General features: G+C 33.2%; 1 long non-coding RNA gene across 1 annotated transcript; it reads left to right on the top strand.

The window, feature by feature from the left end:
- The first annotated feature begins 338 nt into the window (after positions 1–338).
- LOC107826306 (uncharacterized) lies at positions 339–7,734 on the top strand. The gene is made up of 2 exons (XR_012693711.1): positions 339–5,674; positions 7,479–7,734. It is a non-coding gene; the product is annotated as an uncharacterized LOC107826306 (long non-coding RNA).
- Positions 7,735–8,420: the final 686 nt, after the last annotated feature.

Consider the following 8,420-nt stretch of genomic DNA (forward strand, 5'->3'; position numbering starts at 1 on the left):
CAAAAATACTTTCTTTTATTTTAGCTAATTGATATTTATCTAGTTACTTTTAGTTTATCTTACTTTTCATAAAATTAAAAAATACAAAATTGATATTATATATTTACTTACTTTAGTTTTAAAGTTATAGGTTTTAGTATATATTGAATAGTATTTAAATTTTATTAATAAAGTAACTTTTATGCCTCCTCTTGATATTTTCCGTTATCCTAGATAAATTAGTATTTTATGAAGTTTTTATTTTATTTCATTTTATTATCCAACTTTAGAAGATAAGAAGAAAAAATGAATGAAAAAAAAAGAAAGAAGCAAAGAACGTGAAAAGCAAAAGGAAAAAATCAAAGAAAAGGAAAAGAAGGTGGAAAGAGAATCAGATAATTGTAGTTGTATGTGGCCCCCTATATTTTATCCTTTCCTTAATTCTCTTATTCTTCTAAATTGATTTTCCTCCCTAAAATTCACGTGCTCTCCTTCCATCGTAACAGAATTTGATTCTTTTTTATCACAATTTTAAATTGATTCCTTCTGCTCACACATTCCTTCCTCTCCAAGTTGAAATCCCTTTTCTTATATATAGATCCCAGCCGCAGAAGCCACCGTCCTTCATCTCTGTTCCGCCGGTCAACCACCAATTCGTCTCCTTCACCACCGAAAACACCATAACCATATTTTGTTCCTGTTTGTCTCTCCAAAAACAGAGCAACAAGGCTCGATAAGTTACGCCGGACAACTCCGAAAGATCTGAACGCAAAGTTTTGGTTTACTCTTTGTGCGTCGGTACTCTCTTGTTTGAGTAGGATTCGAGTTCGTCGGCAAGGTTTGAGTTTCTCCTGTGGAGTTCGATCAATCTGCCACCTGTTCGAGGTCTCCATTCGATTTTCCGGTCCAAGCCACGTTCTTCAATTTTGGTGGAGATCTAGTTGGCTATTCTGTCCCATTGCGTTGCCAAACTATCAAACAATTAAATTTCAGGTTCATTTGAGGTCTATTTCTCCCTTATTCTGTTGTTTTGCTTAATACCGTGCTTTCCTTTGTTTCGCTGATTGTTGCTTCTCTATCTTGTTGATCGTTTGAGTTGATATTTTATTGTTCTGTTTGGGGTGTCTCAGTAATACTTGTGTACTCGGTTTCCTTCTATTGATCATCGTTTTTGTTGTCGTTTTGTTTAATCTGTTCGGGTGGGTTTTGATGCCTAAAAATGAGTTTCTAATTCTTTGTTTCATTTCGAGATAAAATGTTTAAGGCCTCATAGTTACTACTTTGATGGCAAAAAATAATAATTAAATTAACATAATCAAGTAGATTGAATGGAAGTTGTGGGAGTTGGCTTTTAAAACGTGGAGGAAATTGAGCTCAGATAATTTTATCGCTCTTTTATTCTTACTCTCATGAGTTTGATTGAAAGTAGTATACTTAGGCCGACCACACTTCGATAAACAAACTTTAGGCCTTTTCTTTTCTTTTATGTGAGTGTGAGGAGAGGTCGTTCCCTTTAGTTTATATTCCGTAGACTTTGTAAATATTTTTATCCGAAAATGCCCCGAAGCACATGTAATTGAAGACGGACGTTCCTTCGAGGAAGCATTAGTATATGCTAGTTTAGGACTTTTATTTCCTTTTTTTCCTTTTTAGGTGGGGACAAGCTAGAACCTCTTTGTGTTTTTTTTTTGGGTGTGTTTTACCTCAATATTCTTAAAAGCCAATTTGATCAAGTATGAACCCTACTAGTTACGGGATTCGATAAATGTCTAACATCTTCTACCCGAGTCAAATGGATCTCTTAGAATTTCATGTGCAAACTATGTTTTAGAGTCAAAATATTTTTAAGGGAAAATTGTTTTTAAAATGGTGACTTGGCACACCAGATTATATGTCAAGCGGCGACTCTCAAAATCCTTTGAAACACAATTTTCGTCGCTTTCAAATTGAAAATCCCTTGGAGCTTTAAATTACTTTATATCTATTTTAAAAGGGGTTAAGGTAAAAAAAATAAAAATGGGGTGGGTATGACACTCTTATTGTTAATTAATTAGTCCTATTAGAGATCTTAGATAAGAACATTATAAGCTGAGGGGAGAAATTAAAAAATAGTCAGATTTACAAGTGGTCTCAAAAATAACTACAGTTCCAAAAGTAATCAAAATTTAGCCACTTTTAATGTAAAGATAAATCTGAATGAAAATATTGTTCAAAATTCGGAAAAATACTCCAGCATAATATACCGGTTCAGCATAATATACTGGAGTTTGGAGCACCGGTGCTTCAGTCTCTAGTATATTATACTGGAGCCAGCAAAGTATACCAGTCCAGCATAATATGCTGGAAGTTCATACACAGGTGCACCGAACTCCAGTATATTATGCTGGACCGGTCTCTGTTACAGTAAAGTAATGACTATTTTTCATTGACTTAGCAAATGCTGACTATTTTTGAATGACCAGTTCGAAAACTGGCTAGACCGTGTTATTTTAACTAAGTTGAGCATACATTGACTTTGAAACTTAAATATAGACCTATTGTAAAAATCTTTCTTTATACGATCATTGCACTTATTTATATAATCAGACATCTTTATAACATTTTCCGTAATAACTAAGTTTTCTTTGGAATTAATTTTTCATATATATATATGTGTGTGCGCGCATTAGTTATTCATCTGTTGACCATTTTAAGTTTAAATTATTCATTTATTTAGGTTAACTCTTCTTTCTTTATAGTACCTACAAAATTTAAGGAACACCTAACAAATAAAATATCTCTAACTATTAATTCTCCAAGTTACCAATCTACCAATTGCACGAGTTGCAGCGGGAGTACATATAACTCTGCTAGCATTTATTATAACTTACTCCCTCTAATCCATAATAAGTAAAAAAAAAATTGTCCAAAATAAGTGTTCTTTTACGTAATCAAGAAGGAATAAATGTTATTTTTCAAGATTTGCCCTAATTTACATATCTCAATATGTTAAGGTAACAATTAATTAAGGACAATTTAGTGAATACATTCTTTTTTCTTTAGGAGTTTGTATTTTCTTAATTAAGGAGTGTGCCAAAAGTTAAAAAAGTACGATCGGAGGGAGTAATGCAGGGGCATGCTTAAATGTGATGACATTATGAATATGAGAGTTAAATATTAAAAAGTAATCTTATTGTCCTATGGGATACTTGTTAAACACACAAGATAGCCAACTTCTCTTCTTCCCAATCATACGTCTTAACGAAAGTGTGATTAATGAGAAATAGTAGGAGACTGGCGGAACGTACCTTTAAAAGCTGCTTCTTTTTTGTTTGTAAAATTTAATATATATGGTGGTTTGAATATTGGTTGATTAAAACATTGATTAATTGCTATTTAAGTTTCATATAAATGCAAATTCTCTTAGAACATAAAATAACATCAATTTATCATGCAGTTATTATTGCTAAATTTATTACTCTATTTTGCATTTTGCACTTTTAGGATGAGACATATTATTTCTTCACACTTATCTTTTAAAATATGAAAAATTACACCTGTAACCTTATATTAAGAGGCCACTTTTACCTTTTAACCGTTACAATTAAGAGAAAAAAGTACTCAATTTATTTGACATCTTGCTTGAAATAATGTATACTGATATACAAGTTGTAAAGTTAAAAATTCATTTTCAAGTAATGAACAGGTGAGGTTACTTCCCTTATCCTTCTTAGTCAATCCAATTTGTGCAAAGGGTGTTCAAGTAAGTTCACATGCTTCTTCAATATAAAGTTCTCTTACACACGAGAAAAGGATAAGAAAAATATAGACTGAAAACTAAGCATACACCTAGGGATGTACAAAGAAAAATGATAAAAATTGCACCAAACCGATAATCTGAGTCAAATTAGAAAAAAAAAATTGGTTTGATTTGGTTTGGTATTGGAAAATAAAATCCGCCCATAATTGGTTTGGTTTGATTTTAACTAAAAAAACTCAAACCGAAACCAAACAAACTCGATAGTACATTTATATAACTTTTAAAAATATTTTATAAAAAATAAATATTTAATGTTATGTCGAAAATAAAACCCGACCATAATTGGTTTGGTTTGGTTTTAACTAAAAAAACTGAAACCAAACAAACCCGATAGTACATTTATATAATTTTAAAAAATATTTTATACATATAAATATTTAATGTAATGTAATTTATAAATATTTCTTAAACTTTTTCACGGTTTTATCTTTTAACGTATTATTTCAAGTTTAGACTTTACATTCTTGAATGGTAAATTGTAACGACCCGACTGGTCGTTTTGAGAAATTGTGCCCGGTTCGGCAGTTTGAGGTCTCGAGCAGCTTCATAATATGTGTATTGACTTCCGTGCATGGTTGAATTCAGTTAATGGATGATTCAGGGTCAAATTGGAAGAAGGAAACTAGCTTTGGAAGTTTAAACGGTGAGAATTTGATCGGAATTGGACTTTTGGGTAAGCGGCCCCGGAATGGGTCGTGGATGATCTCAACAGCTTCGTATGGTGATTTTGGACTTAGGCGCGCGTCCGAATTCGGATTTGGAGGTCCGTAGGGTAGATTGAGGCATTTCGGCGAAAGTTGGAAAAGTTGAAGTTTGGAAAACGGAGAAGTTTGACCCATAGTTGACTTTTGATATTTGAAGATTTGGAAATTCATAAGTTTGATTTTTGGTTTGATTCGTTGTTTTGGTGTTGTTTTATGTGATTTGAAACCTCGAGCGAGTCCGTCCTAGGTTATATGACTTATTTATGTGATTAGACGGGGTCCCGGGAGCCTTGGGTGTGTTTCGGATGGGCAACGGTTCATTTTTTCCTATGTTTGAACTGTTCTTTTGCTATCTGGTATTTCCTTCTATGCGATCGCATTGATTTGTCTGCGATAGCATAACACAAATTTGGACAGCAGCATTTTCCTTCTATGCAATTGCATTGTTTTGTCCGCGATAGCGTAACACCAATTTGGACAGCAACATTTTCCTTCTATGCGATTGCATTGATTTGTTCGCGATAGCATAACACAAATTTGGATAGCAGCATTTTTCTTCTATGTGATTGCATTGATTTGCCTGCGATCGCATAAAACATTTTGGGCCGGTAGCTATTTTCTTTTACGCGATCGCATCACGTCTCCCGCGATCGCAATGAACAAACACCTGGGCAGATAGAATATATTCCAAAATCGAGGGTTATACCATTTTCATCATATTTTGACTTCTAGAGCTCGGTTCTTGGCGATTTTTGAAGGGGTTTTCACGAAATTCGATTGGGTAAGTATTCTTCAACTAGAATTAAATATATTCCATGAATTTGGCTTTATTTTTATCGTTTAAATTATGTTTTGGGTTAGGGAAAGAGTTGGTTTTTGAAGAAAAATTTCAAAACGGAAAATCATGATTTGAGGGATAAAATGTTATCGGAATTTGATAAATTTTGTATGGTTGAACTCATTTTGGAATGGGTGATCGGATTTTGTAAAATTTGACGAGTTCCGAGGTGTGGTCCCGGGGTCGACTTTTGGGTCGATTTTTATATTTTTGTAAAAATTGAAACTTTATTATTCGGAATAGTTCCTTATTCAATTTATGTGTGTTTTGGAGTTGTTATAGTTGGATTTGAGCTGTCTGGAGGTCTTTTCACCCGAGAAGTTCATTTTAGAGTACCGGGTTGTCGTCTTTGAGGTAAGTATCTTGCCTAACCTTGTGTAGAGGACTTCCCCTTAGGATTGAGTCCTCTTTGCTAATTGTAGTCCGTGCATGCGAGGTGACGAGTGTGTGCTCGGACTTATTTGTGAGAAATATGCTCTAGGGTTCTTATGTCCTTATGTGGAAAGTATCCTGTTATGATTGGGTTTCCTAGTTGCTTAAATTGCTTCTATATGGTCCATATGACGTTGTTAGCTTTCCTCTAATTCTTACATGTTACATTGACCCTTAATTGCCTTAGTTGAAGTGATTGCCTTCCTTATTGTTTTGATACTTCTTGATTGTGAGTTCCTCTATGACTTCGTGCAAATATGTTACATGTCCAATTGTTGTAGTTGTTGGTGTAATTATCACGTGCTTATTATGTCTTGTTGTGTAGTTGGGGTTTCATTGTGAAGTTAATTGTTGGTACAAGTTTGGTTATAGCTGATTCCTTTACCGGGACATATTTAATTCTTACTATTTGTTCCCTTGTCGGGACATGTTTATTCTTGTTGTTGACTCCCTTGCGGGGATATTGTTGTTTTCTTATTATTCCTTTGTCTGGATTCTATCGTGATTGGTGTTGATTGGTACATTGGGATCGGGTTGCACGCCGCAACAATATTATATGGATCGGGTTGCACGCTGCAACATCATTATATGATTTGGATCGTGTTGCACGCCGCAACAGTAAAATATTTTTTGGATCGGGTTGCACACCGCAACAGTAATATATGATTGGGACCGGGTTGCACGCCGCAACAAGAAAGAATAAAAGTGAATATTGATTCTTATGGTGAGAACGAGAGTAAAAGCACGAAGGGTGATGTCGTGCACTTTCTGCTGTTGTGTTTATTTGTTGTTATCAATTCAAATGTTTAAAGTATTTAATTTCTTTATTGATGTGATCCTTTGTGTTAGAATCCACAATGTTTTTAATACTTTACCGTATTTATATATATTTATTTATACGTTCCAATACTTCAAACTTCAATAATTGTTACATCCTTAATTCAATTAGTTTCTCAATCATATCCCCTTAAACTGTCTAAGGTTGTATTTTTCTTAAAAGGGAATTTCTACTAAGTTTTAAGTTATCAACTCCCTTATTAAGAGTAATAATTCTTCCGATGTTGTATTTTAAATTGAAAGGGGTACTTTCTTACTCGAATGATTTCTAAAAAAATAACTTCATCTTTTCTCGCCGATTTTGCAACCTTATTTAGAAATTGAAATTTCATTTATATTATGTAAATAAGACTTCTTGAACATCTTAAGTGCATTTGTAAGGATATTTTGTATTGTATATCATGTGGACTTTGTTGTCAAGAGTGAGATGGAAAATATGTGGGCACGAGGTGCCATATGTGCTGAAAGTTTGAAAGTTGAGATTATAATATGAGAAATCGAGGATTGAAATGGCCGGGATGGTATATTAAACATGATATGATTGATTGAGTTGACATTGTTTTCTTTAATTGGATACATTCTTACTTGTCTCCGTCTCTATTACATCAGTGTTGAATTGCTTGGGTTATCTAATTTACTTGGTTTTCATTTGTTACCATCCGTGTTCTTCCTTTATTGATTGTACTATTTGTACTTGGATTTTCTCTCAGCGGTTGATATCACTTCGTTATCTTTATCTTGATGTTTTATTATCATATCTTGCTCATTTCATTTGACCAGTAGGTGTCCGGACTGTTCCTCGTCACTACCCCACCGAGGTTAGTCTTGATACTTACTGGGCATCGCCGTGGTGTGCTCATACTACACTTTTGTACATTTTTATGTACAGATCCAGGTGGATTGATAGTAGTTGTGCGGGTCGTTGCGGTGGAGACTTAAGGTAAACTTGTTGCAGCGTTCGCAGGTCTCAAAGTCACCTTCACTTGTATTTACTTCCATTTGCTCCTTTGTTTCGGGGCAGTGATGTATTATTTTTGTGAAATTACTCTTAGATAGGCTTGTGACTTGTACCACCGGTTTTGGGAATTTTGATTTATTCAGAGTTGGTTAATTTAAAGTTAGTAAGCATCAATGCTATTTCAGTTTATGTTAGGCTTACCTAGTTTAGAGACTATATGCTATCACGACTCCTTCGGAGGGATTTTTGAGTCGTGACATAAATAAATTTTAAAGCCCAAATGTAGTAACTCAAACAAAGTTCAAAATCAATACTAATGCTAACAAAAGAAATTCAATTTAATACTAAGAATGACGATAGTTTTGGATAACAATTTTAGTTTTATATTGGTTTATAATGAAAAAGGCATAAATTAGTTTATCTTTTTCTTTAGTACTTTGTTATGTAATTAATATTAGTACTTATTAGCTATAGTTATTTTAGCATGACCTATATAGTACTTTTAGATTATCATTATAGCTTATTAATTAGCAATATTTATTTTATGTTATTTTATTATTTTATCTTTGTTATTGAATATTTTAGTATAATACTATGACTTATTTCATATTATTGTGTTAGTTTCTTGAAAAATACATTATATAATTGTATTTTATTAGGATTTAAGAAATATTTGGAGCACAAGTTACATATTTTATGCTATAAAGACTTTACTGAAAAAAAATCCCGAAAATCCGAGAAAAATCGAGATTGAAAAACCCGACTTTATTTGTTTGGTTTTTATAAATTTAAAGACCCGACACCATTAGTTTGGTTTGATAATTCAAAAATTCGAACCAATACGATCTATATACGCCCCTACACACACCTATC

Source organism: Nicotiana tabacum, chromosome 7 (assembly GCF_000715075.1).
Source record: "Nicotiana tabacum cultivar K326 chromosome 7, ASM71507v2, whole genome shotgun sequence".
NCBI classification, from domain to species: Eukaryota; Viridiplantae; Streptophyta; class Magnoliopsida; order Solanales; family Solanaceae; genus Nicotiana; species Nicotiana tabacum.